This window comes from Dipodomys merriami, unplaced genomic scaffold (assembly GCF_024711535.1).
Source record: "Dipodomys merriami isolate MVZ:Mamm:240054 unplaced genomic scaffold, mDipMer1.0.p SCAF_16, whole genome shotgun sequence".
NCBI lineage: Eukaryota > Metazoa > Chordata > Mammalia > Rodentia > Heteromyidae > Dipodomys > Dipodomys merriami.
This window is the reverse complement of record NW_027202937.1, coordinates 35,803,493-35,821,173: the sequence shown is the minus strand read 5'-3', so window position 1 is coordinate 35,821,173 and position 17,681 is coordinate 35,803,493. Positions and strand designations below refer to the sequence as shown.

The following is a 17,681-nucleotide window of genomic DNA, read 5'->3' as shown; positions in this document are numbered from 1 at the left end:
GAGGTAGAGCTTAGTAAAGCTGTTTTAACCTCCCAAAGCAATATGAGTCCTAGTTATAATTAAATAACTAGGTGGGACACACCTGTGTAACTCCACCACTTAAGAGGCTGAGGTAGGAGGAGCTCAAGTTCCAGGTTAACATGACCAGTATGGCAAGACATTCTCTCAAAGAATAAAAAAAAGGTAAAATGTAAAAATCAATCACTTGTTCCTTTCCAGAAGGTATTTATTGTGCTAAACAAAGCATTTTTATAAAACTGACTATTCAAGTTATGTTACTTTCCTTCTAAGGGAGTGACTAACAGTTCTCCTTCAGTCAGTTAATGTAAATTTACTAGATCCCACTACATTCTAGACACCATTAGATAGCTGCCAGAGGAATATTTTTTTGTGGGTCATGGGGCTTGAACTCAGGGCCTGGGTGTTGTCCCTGAGCTCTTTTGCTCAAGGATAGTGCTCTACCACTTTGAGCCACAGTGCCACTTCTGGTTTTCTGGTGGTTAATTGGAGATAAAAGTCTCATGGACTTTCCTGCCTGGACTGGCTTTGAACCATGATCCTCATATTTCAGCCTCCTGAGTTGCTAGGATTACAAGTGTGAGCCACAGCTGCCAGGCCAAAATGGTATTTTTCGATTTGGGGAATGGAGGAGATGCAATGACTGGCTTTGGACACCAGTTCTCTCCCTGTATCCCTCATACTGTATGTGGCTCACCTCCTCTTGGAGTGCTGGGTCCTCTCTCCCACTGTAATAGCTGCACATTTGTCTGTGTAATTAATTACCTGAGTAAACCCCCACTTCTACTGGGCTGCAAAGTATAAGCATAGGGATCCAAGCATCATCTTCCTTATATTTTTAAACCCAGAACCTATGACAATGGCTATAGTAATGAATGAAAAAGTAAAAGAAGGTAAATATGTCTGTCTTGCATACCACTAAGTTCTTAGAGCTAAACATTAAGTGCCTCTATTAATGTGAAAAGAAAATGTTTTCTGAACAAGCATCTGTTACTTCTCACCAACTGTAGGAAAGCAGAAGTTCCTCTGAGAGTATGTGTAAAGAGCCATTTGAAAAGTACAATCTGAATAAAGTAAGTATAAGCAGAGTAGAATGTTGCTAAGGTTAAATCAGTTTTCCAAATTAACTTTATTTTTCTAGCTGTTTCTAAACTAACAGCTAATTGCAAACAGTAAACTAGTAAAGTGTTTGTTGAATGCTACATGCTAGATATTTAGAAAGATGAAGATATATAACATAGTGGACATGTGTTAGAAAAACTAGGTTCTAGCTTGCACTTAAAGCGTAGTAGAGTATAAAATGCCAAATACATGGAGTAGACATCACTAGGGAAGCAACTGTCAATGTGATGGCATGCACAGAAAAAAAAAAAAAGGCAAACTAACTTGTTTCTTGGAAGTGTAAAAATGTGCCACATTATTATGCTATAGTAATAAGTATGGCTTTTAGAAAGGTTACCCACAGATTAAACCCCCACAAACTTTCCATGTTATTGAAGTGAGGGAATGGGAAACAGTGTCTAAGCATTTATAATATATGTAACTTCTCTATTGTCTGAATATGAAATTAGAATGTGTCATGATATTTGACCAAAAAAGTGCCCCCACCCACACAATATCAACCCAGACTATCACTTAGCAATTAATCTAGTAGCCTTGTGTGGAAATTCCCCATGGAGACAACAAAGCTCATCTCTACTTTGAGTAAGGACATGTTGGCTGCTATGTGCACATTGAGCTTCCTGTAAATCAGCAGTACAACTTAACATTTTCAACAGAAGAACCAGCTTTCAATAATCAAAACAGAAGAGCAGCTTCCTTGCTCAGTTTTTTTTCTGTTAATCAAGTAGGGAAGTCACATGAATTTGGAAAGGCACGTCACTAAAAATATTTACTATTCACTATCATATATGGTGGACATTGTTCCAGGTGCTGAGGATATGGTAGTAGCTACAGGGACACATCTTCAGATCCTTTCTTCACAGGGCTTACATTTGTGTGAGAAGATACCAGGCTTAATACCATCAAGGTCCATCTTGCACATGGGAGAGAAGAACTATGAGTTGCCCCTAAACAGTATAAAAAAGTGATTGCATAATATAAAATTGTTCAGGTGAACAAAGACAGGGTTTCTACTTAATGACAAAATTGAGCACCACTTTTGAAAAAATGGTGCCAGTACTTGTTAAAAGGATATCAGTGTTCTGCATGTGTCTATCTCATGGGAATAATTTTTAGTAATAACTTTTGCATAGTACATAAAAAGTACACAGCTGTTTACTGGAATGATGTTCTGGGTTTAAATCATAATTTGGAAAATCAATTAACTTGAGCTTCAGGTTTTCTTTAATATATGGAAAATGACTTGCAAAGTGTACAGACAAATTTGATTCTTCTTAATAATTTGGAGAAACTACTAAGCAGACGGCTATGGTAAAGTGTCCAAATTAATTAACAGAATGTTAAACATTTTTGATTGATCAAGGCTTTGTTCTTAATTCTTTATTTTGAAATTTTAAAAAGTCTCAGAAAAGAAATGACAAAAGACAAGAACAATTTACACAATAATAAAAGTTCAATCAACTCTTTTTATTCCTTCCACTAGAAGTAATTATAGACAGCCTACTGTATATTCTTATAGTATATCTTCTTATATTAGATCTTATACTATAAATAAAATATTTTTCTAAGAAATAAAGTTACACTATACAATCTCTTCTTGAAACTTAACTATTCCATAATACAACCATTATTTTAGTAAAAGACAGTCTATATTTTAGAGCAGTTGTTACTTTCTCAGTAAAGTTCAGCAAAAGATAAAGATATACCATTAACTCTGCTACTACGCAACAGTCTCCTAACCATTACCTTCAGTGACACTTCATACACACACCAAAGATCAGTCACTCTTGTAACTGGCCATTCTATAGGTTTTGACAGATGTGTAGCAGCATATACCCACCATTATAGTGTCACACAGTGTTTTCACTGCCCTAAAAATGTTACATGCTGTGCTTATTCATCCTCTTTCACTAATCCCTTGAAATCACTGATCCTTTCACTGTCCTCATAATTTTGCCTTTTCTAGAAAGAAAGAATCATACAGTTAAAATCATACACTATAAATGAAGTCTTCTGGATTGGCCTCTTACATTGCAACATGAATTGAAGATCCCTCCATGTCTTTTCATGACTTGCCAGCTCATCTTTACTTTTGTATAAATCTAGATATAATTAGCTTATCTGTTCATTTGCCTACTGAAGGATTTAAGTGCTTTCAAGTTCTGGCAATTATGAATGAAGTTGCAGGTTTTTGTCTGGATCTAAATTTTTAGATTCTTTGGGTAAATACAAAATAATGTTACTGCTAGATCTTACAATAAAAATATGTTTAATTTTGTTAAGCAACTGCCGAGTATGTTCTGAACTGGATGAAACATTTAGTATTCCACTGGCAAAGAAGAGTTCCTGTTCCTCTTCCCAGCATTTGGGTGTTGTCAGAATTTTAGACTTGGTCATTCTAACAGGTATGTAGTGGCTAATCACTGCTGTTTGAATTTGCACTTCCCTAATGACTATAGTGTTGAGTCATCTTTTCATATGCTTCCTTGCCACTTACTTTCTTCTAAAGTCCTTAGCTCATTTTTTAATTATTTTCTTCTTAAAAGCATACATCTACTTTATAAATTTCAGTGGTAGTATATTACTTTACAGTATGTATATACCATGATGTATTTAACTATTCTCTTATGCTGCTTTTCAGTATTTAGTGTTATAAAACAATACTACAGTATATATAATCTTCTCTTTTTTAAAAATTTAATTTTGTAAAGGTGATATAGAAGGGTTACAATTACATAAGTAAGGTAATGAGTACATTTCGTGTCAAATATTGTTATCCCTCTCATTTTCCTCTTACCTTCCCTCCCCTGATTTCCCACCTTTCCTCCACCCAAGTTGTAAAGTTCATTTCCAACATAGTGTCTTGTGCTGCTGCATTGGTTCACCCTTTGTCCTTTGTCGCACCATTTTGTTACTCCTCTTCCCTTCCCCAAATCAGATATATGGAGGGGTAACAATGTTTGACAAGAAATGTACTCACTACCTTATGTATGTAACTATAACCCCTCTGTACATCACTTTTACAATAAAATTAAAAACAAACAGATAAATGTATATACAAGACACAGGGTACCAAAATCAAAAATGGTGACAATAGGGGATAAACCAAAGGGGGAAAAAAAGAAAGAAAAAAAGAAATAACTTCATACAGTACATTAAAAAAAACAAAACAAAACAAAAACAAAAAACCCTCTTGTTTCCTTATCTTGGAGTTCATTTCAATTAACATCATTTTATATGGTCATATGTATATAGCTATTGAGCTACTGTGATCCTCTGCTAGGACTATCCTAGATATATACTAATTATTACAAATGAGGGAAACCATGAAGCCTATGTTTCTTTCAGTCTGGCTTACTTCATTTAATATGAGTTTTTTTCCAGGTCTTTTAATTTCCTTATCAATGGGGCTATGCCATTCTTTCTGTTGGAAGCATAGCATTCCATTGGGTATATATACCACATTTTCTTGATCCATTCAAGTACTGAGGGGCATATGGGTTGGTTCAGTATCTTAGCTATGATAAATAATGCTGCAATGAACATAATTGTGCTGGTAGCTTTTGTGTGGCCTTGTCTGTGGTCATTTGAGTAAATGCCCAGGAGTGGGATTGCTGGGTTATAGGGAGCTCTATGTTTATGCTTTTGAGGAACCTCCATACTGCTTTCCAGAGCTATTGAACAAATTTACATTCCCACCAACAGTGTAGTAGTATTCCCTTTTGGCCACATCCACGCTATCATTTGTTATTATTTGTTTTCTTGATAAACAATCTGTTTTGTTTTGTATTTTTCCCCAGCACTGGTTCAAATCCAAGGCCTTATTCATACAGAACAAATAACAGCTAAGTACAGCTATTTTCCCAGCTTTTTAGTGTGTCTGTGTATGTGTGCACACATATGTGTGACAGTACTGGGGTCTGAACTCATGGCCTCTCACTGGTTGGTGGGCTGACAATGATAACACTAAACTGCATCTCTAGCTCTGTTTTTCACTGGTTGTATTTAGGGTAGAGTCTTTTTTCCCAGCTAGCATGTGCTAGAGCCTAAATCTGCCTACTTTTAGGCTTTGCATCATCAATGGGCACAGGCATCCCCCACCATGACCAGTTTTTATCCATGTGAATGAAGTCTCACAGACATTTCTGCCTGGGATGGCCTGGCACCACAATCCTCCAATCTTAGCTTCTATTGAACTTAAGAGGAGAGGTACATGCCATTGTACCCAGCTATAGGTTAAACTAGGTTCTCTAGAACTTTTCTGCCAGTTCTCAGCCTCCAATTTTCTAGGATTACAGGTCTAGTCATTGCACTGGTGCCCTATTCCAGCTCTTTGACTTTTGAAATAGAGTCTCACTTTATAGCACAGTTGTCCTTTCTCTGCCTTCAGAGCACTGGGATTACAGGTGTGCTCCACCACCCCCATGCTCATGTATTTTAGTAGAATAATTTTTTTTGGGGGGGGGGTCCGGTCGTGGGGTCTGAACTCTGGGCCTGGGCGCTGTCCCTCAGCTCTTCAGTTCAAGGTTAGTGCTCTACCACTTGAGCCACAGCACCACTTCTGGCTTTTTTCTTTTTGCTTATGTGGTGCTGAGGAATCGAACTCAGGGCCTCAGGCATGCAAGGCAAGCGCTCTACCACTGAGCCAACATCCCAGCCCTTTAGTAGAATAATTTATGTAAGATATCTTTCTGGAAGGAGAAAGGTTTTTAGTTTTGATCTATTATGCCAAACTGTCATTCAAAAGGCCACAGAAAATTATACTCTGACTTCTTCATGCCTTTTTGTTTTAACTTCAATTTTGATTGTTATTAATATGCTATGCCTCAACTATGATAGTCTATTGAAAACATTGTCAAATAGTCAAAGAAAACACAGGACTTACACTTAATCTGACAGTACAAAAAGTTAAAGAGGAAGAACATTGTAATTACAGAAAACAGTGCTAAGCCATGTGAATCTATACCAAAAATGCAAATTTTTCCATGAAGCACTTCCTGTGACAATTGGACAGACTCTTTTAAATGAAGACTGAATTCAAAGTAAGCTGCCTAATGTTGTTTTGAAACTTGACACTCAGACAATACTACAAGAAATCAAACTCTGGAAACTCTGGAGATCCTGCCTACTTAAAAAACCACATTTCCTGTTTTTAACCCTTGTGCCCTAAATCAGTTATCACTCCTAGTCTACTGATAAAAATAGATTGAAAAATACTATAAATATCCCACAATGTACTTTTTTATTGTCAAACTGAAACAATACTATGAAAGAATTTGGGAGGTTTTTTTTTTTTTTTCCAAGCAAATTATCTATTGAATAATGTGAAGAAACATCACGTTCCCTACCAATTGAAAAAAAAAGGCAACAAAGATTTGTACTAATATTGGCATGATAATTAGAAAGTCCTATAATTATATAACAAAATTAAGCTTTTGTTAGAAAAAAGAAAAGTTTCCTAGGAAACTTTTGGAAGCCCCAGGTCTTCATGTTTTAATATACTCATTCTCAAAGTGATAAATAATTTTGTCATATATTTTTAAATGCAAATTTTAGGGCAAGATATCCTTCACAATATAGTATATAAAAAATCTCAGCCTATTTTCTAGGCTAATCAAATATAATCATTCTGAACACTAGCAGTGACAATACAATAAAATGATTTCACACTGCAGTGAAATGATTTCAAGGCTTGATTTTTCTATCTATAAAAGAGATAGTCATCATAAGAGTTTAACATTCATAAACAGCTCTCAATATTTAAATATAAGCAAGAGAAACACAATCCCCTCACCCATTTCAAAAGCTGAAGTCAGCTGTGTAAAAGAACCATAAATTACACTAATATAAAACAATGGCTGGAATTACCACTGAGAAGCACAGGAGAGAGAAATAAGGCATAGTCCTTTATGCTCAACATATGGCTCCCTATCCAACCTCTGAGTAAATCTAATCATTGTAAGTTTTAGCCATTAAATAAAAGGTAAGATTGTGAATTAAAAAGTTCGAGCCAATAAAACTGAAGGCAGAGAAAAATATGAAAAGCCAATAGGTAAAAGGGAATTTCGGTTCTTATTTATGAAGAAATCCAGGTAGAAATGCCCATCTGTTAGTGGCTTCATTTTTCATGCAATATATCTGTTTAGACTATTAAAACCACAATGGGCTTGTGCTGTACCCTGTTGAAATGGATGACTTTGACAGAAGAAACCAAGCAGAAAGGGTGGATGACATTTGGGCTGGAATCCCCAGCTCAGCAAGTCCTCTGCATGGATTCATAGCTGCCGTGCTATTTCTTAAGAGTAGTTCTGAGGAATGCCAACCACAAGGCACACAGCTCAAGGGCACCAGAGATTTTTTAAGATACAGGATGAGAACTGTGTTTGCAGCCACCGGGCCAGCGCCGCTCTCTGACGCCAGCGCCACCTCTCCTTTGCCAAGCTCCAGCCGAAGGAGAAGGGGGGTATTGAGGCCTCTCCACCATGGCTCACACCAAGTCCACTGGGGGCAAGGCACCCAGAAAGCAGCTGTGGACCAAAGCTGCGCACAAGAGCATGCCCTCCACCGGAGGGGTGAAGAAGCCGCACCGCTACAGGCCTGGTACTGTGGGCTCCATGAAATGAGACACTACCAGAAGTCCACAGAACTTCTGATTCGCAAGCTCCCTTTCCCAGCGTCTGGTGTGAGAAATTGCTCAGGACTTCAAAACAGATCTGCACTTCCAGAGTGCAACTATTGGTGCTTTGCAGGAGGCAAGTGAGGCCTATCTGGTTGGCCTTTTTGAAGATACCAATCTGTGTGCTATCCATGCCAAACGTGTAACAATTATGCCAAAAGATAGCCAGCTAGCACGCTACATACATGGAGAACATGCTTAATAATCCACTAAAATGGGAGGCATTTCATTCTCAAAGTCCCCACCACTACCTCTTTTTCTTGTTATCAGTAGTTCTGAATGTTTTGATTTTTTTTCCCCATGGTGTCAAAAGGTCCCAAAGTATATGATTGCCAGTGGAAAAATAGGGGACAGAAATCAGGTATTGGCAGTTTTTCCATTTTCATTTGTGTGTGAATTTTTAATGTAACTGTGGGGATATAAAGCATTAATGTAAGTCAAAATGTTTCAGTGAGTAAGTTGCAGCAGTTCAACTTTATAAAAATTATAAATAAACCTGTTAAATTTTTCTGGACAATGCCAGCATTTGGATTTTAAAAAAATAAGTAAATTTCTTATTGATGGCAACTAAAAAAAAAAGATAGAGGAAGAAGGGCAGAAGTACAGAATTGCTTCTTTCTTTAAAATCACATCTTTACTCAAGGTCCTGAATCTCAATGGATTATTGTTTATCTTGGGTATTTTTATTAACAATTATTCAGCTACTATTCCAACTTCTATATGAATGTTTGCTTTTTGACTCTTCTGCAAATGTGTTGCTTAGTACCCTGGTACACTTTTCTATACAAATTCCTTATACCAAAATAGATGTAACTAACCCTTTACTCTTCTTGATATCTTTATTTCTATTCATAATAGAGACTTCCTGGAAGTGGTTAAGGTACAATGCTTGCCTTCAAGAGGTACAGTCTAGGAGAAATGTCTATATTTATTTGATTAAGCAAATCAAGTTTTGACATATTTTGAACTGTCAACATATTTATATGTACATATAAATACATAGGATTATATATAATATAAATGTATAACTTTTACTATGTAAAAATATCTATCACCTTAATATATTCTGCATACTGTAGAATATATACAAAGTAACATGCATGTACATTTTGTATTCTATATACTGTAAATAAAAACAAAAAGATAAAGAAAATATTTTATTAGCCTGGGTAAAATATGCTAGGCCAAAGTTAGTAAAGAACCTCAAAATGTTAGCAGCTTAAAACCAAGAAAATACACCTCTTGGTCATAGTCTGGCTTGGGTCATGAGGTCTGATCAGCATAACTTTGAGGTCTAGGTTTACTGAGGCTCTACTATAATATATGCTTTCATGGTCATAGCAATAGAGAGTGAATGAATGGAAGCATGGGCTAGGCAGCTACAAAGTCTCTGACTGGAGGTCGTTCAGTGCTCTGCCTTCAATAAAGCAAGCAGAATCCTCTACTAAGAAGAAAAGGGGATTCTGCTAGTAGTAAAACAATCTACATTTATTTTTCCCTGCCTTTAGTAGTATAAAAGGTGTTTTGGACCTGTTGCAACAATGAGAAATACAAGTTGTCAGGTCCAAAACGAGCTTTACAACGTCGGTGGGGGGGGGGGGGTGGAAGGGGGGAAGGAGAAGGATTGGGATTGGGGGGGAGGGAGAAGGCTGGGAAGGGATGTGAAGGATAAACAAAGGAGGAGGCTGCAATGCTTGGTAAGAAATGTACGCATTATCCTGCCCATGTAATTGTAACTCCTCTGTACAGTATGTTCACAAATAAAATTAAATTAAATTTAAAAAAAAAAGAATTAAAATGTAAACAATTTGAAGATGGAATTCTAAGTTCATTTTAATTTGCTACTCAGAATTAATGGATTTCATAGCTGAAAACAGTTACAAAAAGAAACACAGATGGGGGCTGGGAAGGTGGCTCAGTGGTAAAACGCTTGCCTTGCATGCTTGAGGCCCTGGGTTCGATTCCTCAGCACCACATAAGCAGAAAAAAAAAGCCGGAAGTGGCGCTGTGGCTCAAATGGTAGAGTGCTAGCCTTGAGCTGAAGAGCTGAGGGACAGTGCCCAGGCCCAGAGATATGGCCCCACGACCTGACCCTCCCCCCCCAAAAAAAATGAAACAAAGACAAAGATGTATTTGGAGGAGATATGCACATCTTACTAAATCATGATCACTTTGTTGTAAGTTTTTTTGGGGGGAGGGGTCAGTACTCAGGTTTGAACTCAAGGTCTTACACTTGCTTGCTCTTGGCTGGTGTACTACCTCTCGAGCCATGTCTCCAGGATGGCTTTTTGCTGGTTGAAGATGGAGTCTCTCTGACTTTCTGCCTTGGCTGCTTTTGGACTTGAGTCTTCCACATTTCAGCTTCCTGAATAACTATGTTTACAGGCATGAACCAAGTGTGTGTGGTAACTGTTATCAGAGTCTTTAAGTTTTTAGTATATTCTCCCTCTCTTAAAAATTAACCATAACTTACACATAAATCTTATAACTTGATGTGTATGTGTGTGTGTGTGTGTGTTTACATTTTACACACACCAGCGCAATCCAGGAGAGAATCTATTTCTAGCAGATTCACTGTACCCATTCCCTAAACACAAGGAACCACTATTTTGACTTCTGTGTCTCAAGCTCAGTTGTTCTCACTATCACACAAATAAACAATGAAATCTCATAATTATTTCAGTAAGAATATACATAGAGGAGTTTGGTATCTCATTGCTATTTAGAATTGTACTGTATGAACACACCAGGATTGATCTGTCCATTCTTGTTTCTGAGTGTTAGCAATTCCAAATGCAGCTACTATGAATACAGTTGTTGATGTCTTGGTGGGCCTAAGCAATCTTTTCTCTTAATGAATCTATTTGAATGTAAAAGGGCCATTGTAAACCTGTATGCAGCTAATTTTCTAGTGGAGAGAAGGGCAGGAGGAAGATAGAATCATCAGAAGTTCCCCTAGTCAGTAGGAGTTTACATTCAGTGCTACACCATTTGGGCCTCTATGTCTACAAGTAGCACTAGCTCTAGTTAAAACAAAAAGAAACAGTATTTGCCATCCCCATTTTCCCTAGCAGAGTAAAAAAAAAATAAGGCAAAGCATACACCAAAAAAGAAGAAAAAGACAAAAGTCCATGAATATACGCCAATTTTCTTTTCATTAATACAATCAAACTGTAGAATAAAAGAGTAATATTTTTTCACATCCATCGTATTTAAAGATTGTGTGAAGGACATTAATAATAGATTTTATGGAATTCCAAAAGTCCTTCAATACACAAACTAGGTAAAAGCAACTCTACATGTGATTCTTGTTACTGTAATCACAGGCTGTCACCATTTATAACTAGAAATGACAGCAATTTCAAAAAGGAAAAATGGGTCTTCAGCATATCATATATATGAATTTACTTTGACTGTCACTCAAACATTTTGATTATTAGTATGAGATATTATCAAAAAATTGAAGCAAATTGATCCAAAAGAATCCACATCCTACATAAATATGCTGTATAACAGGATTCTATTACTATTGTCTTTAATTTGTTCTATAGACATAAACTGCTTCATTCTTTTACTTCAAGCACTTAAAACCTACTCCCCAAACTTGAGTTTTTAAATTCAATTGGAATATATTTGACTGTTTTAGCACTAATTAGCTTGTTGAAAATGATATATTTTTGGAAAGTGATTAGAAAGCAGAGGGAGAGAAATTCTCGGTTTGTTAACTAAAGGCTCCACACTGAGGCCAAGGGGATCATGTTTCATCTGAAGCTCAGTTTGGTAACCAAGAGAGGAAGAGTATTAGTCCTCCAATTTCTTCAACTATCAGCTTCCCTTTTATTGTGGATTCTTAGGAAATGTTCAAGACATATACACATTACCTACTTTCATCTTCAGAATAAAGAGTAATCAAGATGGCTAACTACTAAGCCATCATTTAGGGATTAGATTTTGTTATTTATTCAGAGAAGGTGGTTAAGAAAGTTGGACATGATTAATCTAATAATACCCAGAAAACCCCTTTAATTTTCTGGTGTTCTAGATGGTAATGGCATTTCTGATCTCTAAATAGAGAAGATGAAACACACAAAGAACTGCTCTGTAGTTTAGTATTCTTCATAAATTCTGTAATCTGTTCAATTTCTACTAAAATGAGCATGTCTTTGTGCTTTCCCAATTCCTTGAGCACAGGGCTGGGCTTCTGATATGCACCTGATGCTTCACTAGGAGATGTGGGTGGCATGGGGAGGAAGACTTCTCAAAGGCTCTAGGGAAGCTCTGACCACTACAGACAAAGGCTGTAGGGACAGAAAAGACTGTCTCCTAAAGAGAGCTGTAGAGAAAGGGTGGAGAGAGATGCAGCAATGAAGTGAGGCTAAAAAGAGTGCTGAAAGATGTTTTAAAGGAGAGGTGACAGGACCTGATGCCAGATCTTACATAAATAAACCCAGAATAATAAACAATCTACTCCAAACTAACAGTTCTTTTTGTTTGTTTGTTTTTTGTTTTGTTGATTATGGGGCTTGAACTCTGGGCCTGGGCGCTGTCCCTAAGCTCTTTAGCTCAAGGCAAGTGCTCTACCACTTAAGCCACAGCACCATTTCCAGTTTTCTGGTGGTTAACTGGAGATAGAGTCTCACAGGCTTTCTTGCCTGGGCTGGCTTTGAACTTCGACCCTCAGATCTCAGCCTCCTGAGTAGCGAGGATTACAGGTATGAGTCACTGGCGCTTGACACTAATAGTTCTTAAAATGGTTCTCCTCCAATTCTATTCACAAATTAAAAAAAAAAAAAGCATATGCTGGGTTTCAGTGACTTACTCCTGTAATCCTAGGTAGTCATGAGTGTGAGATCTGGGAATCAAACTACAAAGTCAGCCCAGGAAGACTCTTATTTCAATTAGCCACCTAAAAATGCTAGAAGTGGAGCTGTGGCTCAAGTGGTAGAGTGCTAGCCTTGAGCACAAAAGCTAAAGGACAGTGCCCAGGCTTTAAGTTCAAACCCTAGGACTGCCCATCCCCCCTCCCAAGCTTACAAATGTAGCTTTTGATGAAGTTATACATGGACTGTTTCGAAAAAAAAAAAATACCGTGTGAGAAACAAATTGATAACTTTTTTAAGGTATAAAGAAGAAGATACTTGAAATATCCATTTCTTTCAGCTCAGCTCATTTTCTTCTACCTCACCCCAAACCACAAAGAGAAGCAAGGAAACTTCAAAACAACCCAAATCAGAAAGACACAGGCCAGGTAATATGGGAATTGGGAATTAATAATATGATAAGAAATCATGTCATGACATCTTCCTATCCTTTCCATAATCTCCTATCCTCCTACTCATTCCTGTCATCTCTTGCTCTCCAGCAAGCTGCCCCAACCTGTCAAAGAGCCAACAACAGTGACAGAGCTGCAGTCTAGCCAGTTACTCTTAGGTGTGCTGAGTGGTATGGGCATCATAGTCCTGAAAGGCCACAGCTGGTAAGAATAACTGCAATTTGATATTTTAAAAAATGGAGTTTGTGTGCATAATTAAATATCCAAACTGGACACTAAAGTGGTCTCCACGTTTTTCTTTGCAAAGCTATCAGTCCTGAATCTATGGTGTTACATTAATCCCTTAGATTCTGTAAAGTACAGACTAAGCTGGTATTTTTGATGCTATCTCAAAAATCTGTGAGAAAGCCCAAATACATCATTTGGAAATCATGTGAAGATCAGCCTTTTGCTGCAGGCATGCTTGGATCTCTGGGAAAGCACTGCACTGGCAGCTTTCTAATTCAAGTGACAATGTAGAATTGCTACCATCACTTTCAGTCAGAGCTCACTATCTCAACCATGACCTGTTTCCTTGATCTCACCTTTACTGACAGTGAAGAAGTTAAACTTATCCCAATACTTCTGTTACATAGCAGTCCATCTTCTCATGAACTCTAGAAGAAAGCTATCTAAATCTGAACCAAGATTTATTTTAAATAAATATCACAGTGGCAGTAAGGAAAATCCTAGGCTACACTTACATGATATGATCCAAATTGCAACATCTGTTGTAGACTTACTATGTTCTCAAACATGAGTTTGTTATTGTAGAGCCCTTTCCCTGTAGAGCCTTCCATACAGAAAGAGTCATATGGAATGACTGCCTGAGAAATGACATTAGTCCACTAGGTGTGGGGCACACAGGAAATCCTCAGGCTCTTCACTGCAGGCTGTGAGTCAGAGACCAAATAATAGTATGGTCTCCAAAGATCTTCAAAAGTTTTCAGAGACATTGCTTATACCTGTAATCCCAGTTACTCAGGAGGAGAGATTAGGAGGATTGTGAAAAGGTAGCCTAGACAAAAGTTAATAATTCTCCATCTTAACAAATAATCCACTTATCATGGTTCATACTATAATCCCAGCTGTGTGGAAGGAATAGGTAGGGTGCTCAAATTCTGAGACCAATCCTGAGCAAAAAATGTGAGCCTATCTCAAGATTAACTTTAAAGGAGGAGGAGTGTTGGAGCAAGGCTGAAGGAATAGAAGGCTTGTCTAATAAGTGTGAGACTATGGATTTAAACTCCAGTACTGCTAAAAAATATTAAAGTTTTCAGGTAGAACTGTTCATTTATTAAATTTACAATTAAAATTAACTCTAAGTGTAATTAGAGCCAAAAAGAACTAAAACACCTGAGGTATAGGGAAAAAATGGTCAAAGCATGGAATATTTACAAGTATCTGTTATGTTTCTACCTTGGTGTGTATAAAGACATAAAGTATGAAAAAATGAGTTTTTGAAAGAACCCATTATATTTATAGCTAGAGAAGAAAACCAGGTAAAGTGAAGAGGATCCCTAATACTTTCCATAATACCTAAGGGACACAAGTTGCAGATTCACAATGAAGATATAAAATAAATACAGAGCATTCATGTACATTTCTACCAATGCATTTTTGAAGAATCCACTGAAGAGAGTAGGAATCTAGCCTCTATCACTGTTTGATAGGAACAGTGAGGTTCAGAACCGGTCAGCTATGTTGATTTTGGAACAGAAGCAATGGCATCCTTAGAAAATAGGAAGCAGAAAGGTAATGTGACAGGGGCTGACAACTTCAAAACAGAATTTCTGGACAAGACAACCTGAGAGTGAGGGAGACCATACAAAGACAGGGGAAGAAGAGGATAATACGGTGTGGGAAGAGTATGAGAGAAATGAGAGGAAGATTTCCACACTGCATATTTCCTTCTACCTTTCATGTATGAGTCCACAGAAACAAGGACCTATAGCAAATGTAAAATAAAACACTACACCAGAACACAAGGACACAGCTACACTGACCTTGAGGACTGAAACCTACTCTAAGGGGCTCCTTCAGCTAAAGAAGTCACAACTTAATTGCTATTTTTTTTTTATCATTCCAATTTCCCACCCACTCATGCACATGCTTATTGAATTACCAACTGCTGACTGTTCTGCTATTTGACAATTTATGTTATCCGTTAAATTTTTCCTTCCCACTGGCAATATCTTTATCCGATAGTCTTTTTGGATGGCACCTTTGTTCTTCTGACATATTTTTTCACTATGAGTCTTTATCCATACAACTTATTATGTCAGAACTAATATCTCTTCCTCCTTCCCTTCATTTTGATTTTTTTCTGCCTTCTATTTCTGTTTAAGGACAATTCCCTTGACAGAAACACCCAAAATAAATCTATTTTCATTTTCATAAAAGTAACTATGGGCTTTATGACTTTTTTTTTTTTTTTTTTTTTTGCTGCGTTACTGCTGTTAGTGGTTAGTTATCCTGTGCTCTTCATTCCACTAATGATATTTTCAAACAGGATAAAGCCCAAGTATAGCTTGATCAAAAATATACCTAATCTTAGCTTTCTCTCCTCTTGCACCTCTTGCTGAACTGAAATCTCACCTAAGATATTAGACTCATTGATCCAAGGAGATATTCTTGAATAGAACACATTTCTTCTGCCACAAACAACTGAATCTTTGCCTTAATATTCTCTATCCAAATGTTCCTCTGGCTATCTTTTAATTTTTTTAAATTTTATTGTTATTATAAAGATGATGTACAGTGGGATTACAATTACATGAGTCATGTAATGAGTACATTTCCTTTCATACGGTGTCTTCCCTCCTTCACTCTCTTCTAGTCCCTTCTTTCCATCTCCATTCACGAGCTGTATTTCACTTTCACCAGTCTCCAGTGAATTCCACTGCTACACTTTGTCACCCCTTTGACCTTGAGTTCTGTACCCTCCCTTCTACCCTGCCAAATATATACACAGAAATATACCATTTATAAAAAGAAGACAGTATCATCAATAAATAAAATTGACAAAAGAAAAGATAGCTCTTGTTTCCATATCTTGAAGTTCATTAAAAGTAATAATAATAACTACCATAATGAATTAAAATTCATTAGATATGTTCATATTATGAGATCATAAAGGTAATTTTTAAAGCAAGTGGTATCTTGCTGACAACCTTAAGAAAATGCTAGGAAAATAACTTATTCTGGAAACTGCTAACCAAAGTGTGAAATGTTTCTCTATCTTTCCTAGGTAAACTGTGCTTCAGACTAATCAAAGAGTTTATGAAAAAAATTCACGTTCCAGTTAACAATTGTTAATTTGCAATCTCCAATAAGAAAGATCATGGTAAACATCATCAATGGTGCTGCAACTGTTAAGTGAAAAGCTTATAGGAAACACCAAAACATGCACCAAACTGGTAACATTTGAAATTAAGTTTTAATCTTTGAAGTTAAAACCAGAGACAATTAGATACTATGTATCACTAGGTATTACTGAAAATTTAAAAAAATCAAACCCAGAAGGGACTGAAGGGGAAACAAAAGAGGAGGCTACAATGCTTGATAAGAAATGTACTTATAGGATGGGAAGGGATGGGAAAGGGAAACAAAGGAGGAGGCTACAATGCTTGATAAGAAATGTACTCATTATCTTGCCCATGTAATTGTAACTCCTCTGTACAGTATTTTCACAATAAAAAATAAATGAAAATTAAAAAAAGAAGTGTACTCATTATCTTGCCCATGTAATTGTAACTCCTCTGTACAGTATTTTCACAATAAAAAAATCAAACCCAGCTCTGATAAAACTTCTTTATTAGCATACAATGGATTCTACCCATTCACTATACTTTTTCTGAATTGTCCAATATGCAAGTAATGTTTTCACTGCTCCTATATGTTATTAAAATACATTTAACTATAAAAAAACTACAAAAATTTCATTAGCCACAGATTTTTTTTTTTTTTTTTTTTTTTTTTTTTTTTTTTTGTCGGTCGTGGGGCTTGAACTCTGGGCCTGGGCGCTGTCCCTCAGCTCTTCAGCTCAAGGCGAGCGCTCTACCACTTGAGCTACAGCGCCACTCCCGGTTTTCTGGTGGTTTATTGGAGATAGGAGTCTCACGGTCTCTCCTGCCCGGGCTGGCTTTGAACCGCGATCCTCAGATCTCAGCCTCCTGAGTAGCTAGGATTACAGGCGTGAGCCACCAGCGCCCGGCTATTAGCCACAGATTTTAAGAAGCACAAAGAACAGAGGAGCATGTTATTTGAAACCATGAAGAAACAATACAAAAAAAACTAGGATGTGAGAATATCTACATACAAGAATCTAATTTATTCAACAAATTAATTGAGAAGGGAATCTAGAAAGTTAAACTAGCAGCCCACTAACTTAAGACATTCATTAAATGTCTTAAGCAATATATATCTTGAGAATCTGAACAATGACTAGGTACTTCGTAAAATTAAGAAATTATTTTTCCAAATACATTGATATTAATGGTTACACTTTCTTTTTAGAAAGAAGTATTTGGACTGGGAAGATGGCTCAATGGT

The 17,681-nt window shown here is 36.9% G+C and overlaps 1 protein-coding gene and 1 long non-coding RNA gene across 9 annotated transcripts in view; one reads left to right on the top strand and one right to left on the bottom strand.

The window, feature by feature from the left end:
• Positions 1-17,681, bottom strand: part of Exoc2 (exocyst complex component 2) — a 189,500-nt gene that overhangs the window by 22,490 nt on the left and 149,329 nt on the right. The gene's annotated exons all lie outside the window — the stretch shown is intronic.
• Positions 112-16,431, top strand: LOC138827897 (uncharacterized). Its single transcript, XR_011372199.1, has 6 exons — positions 112-183; positions 1,029-1,091; positions 3,424-3,545; positions 12,977-13,064; positions 13,179-13,292; positions 16,378-16,431. It is a non-coding gene; the product is annotated as an uncharacterized lncRNA (long non-coding RNA).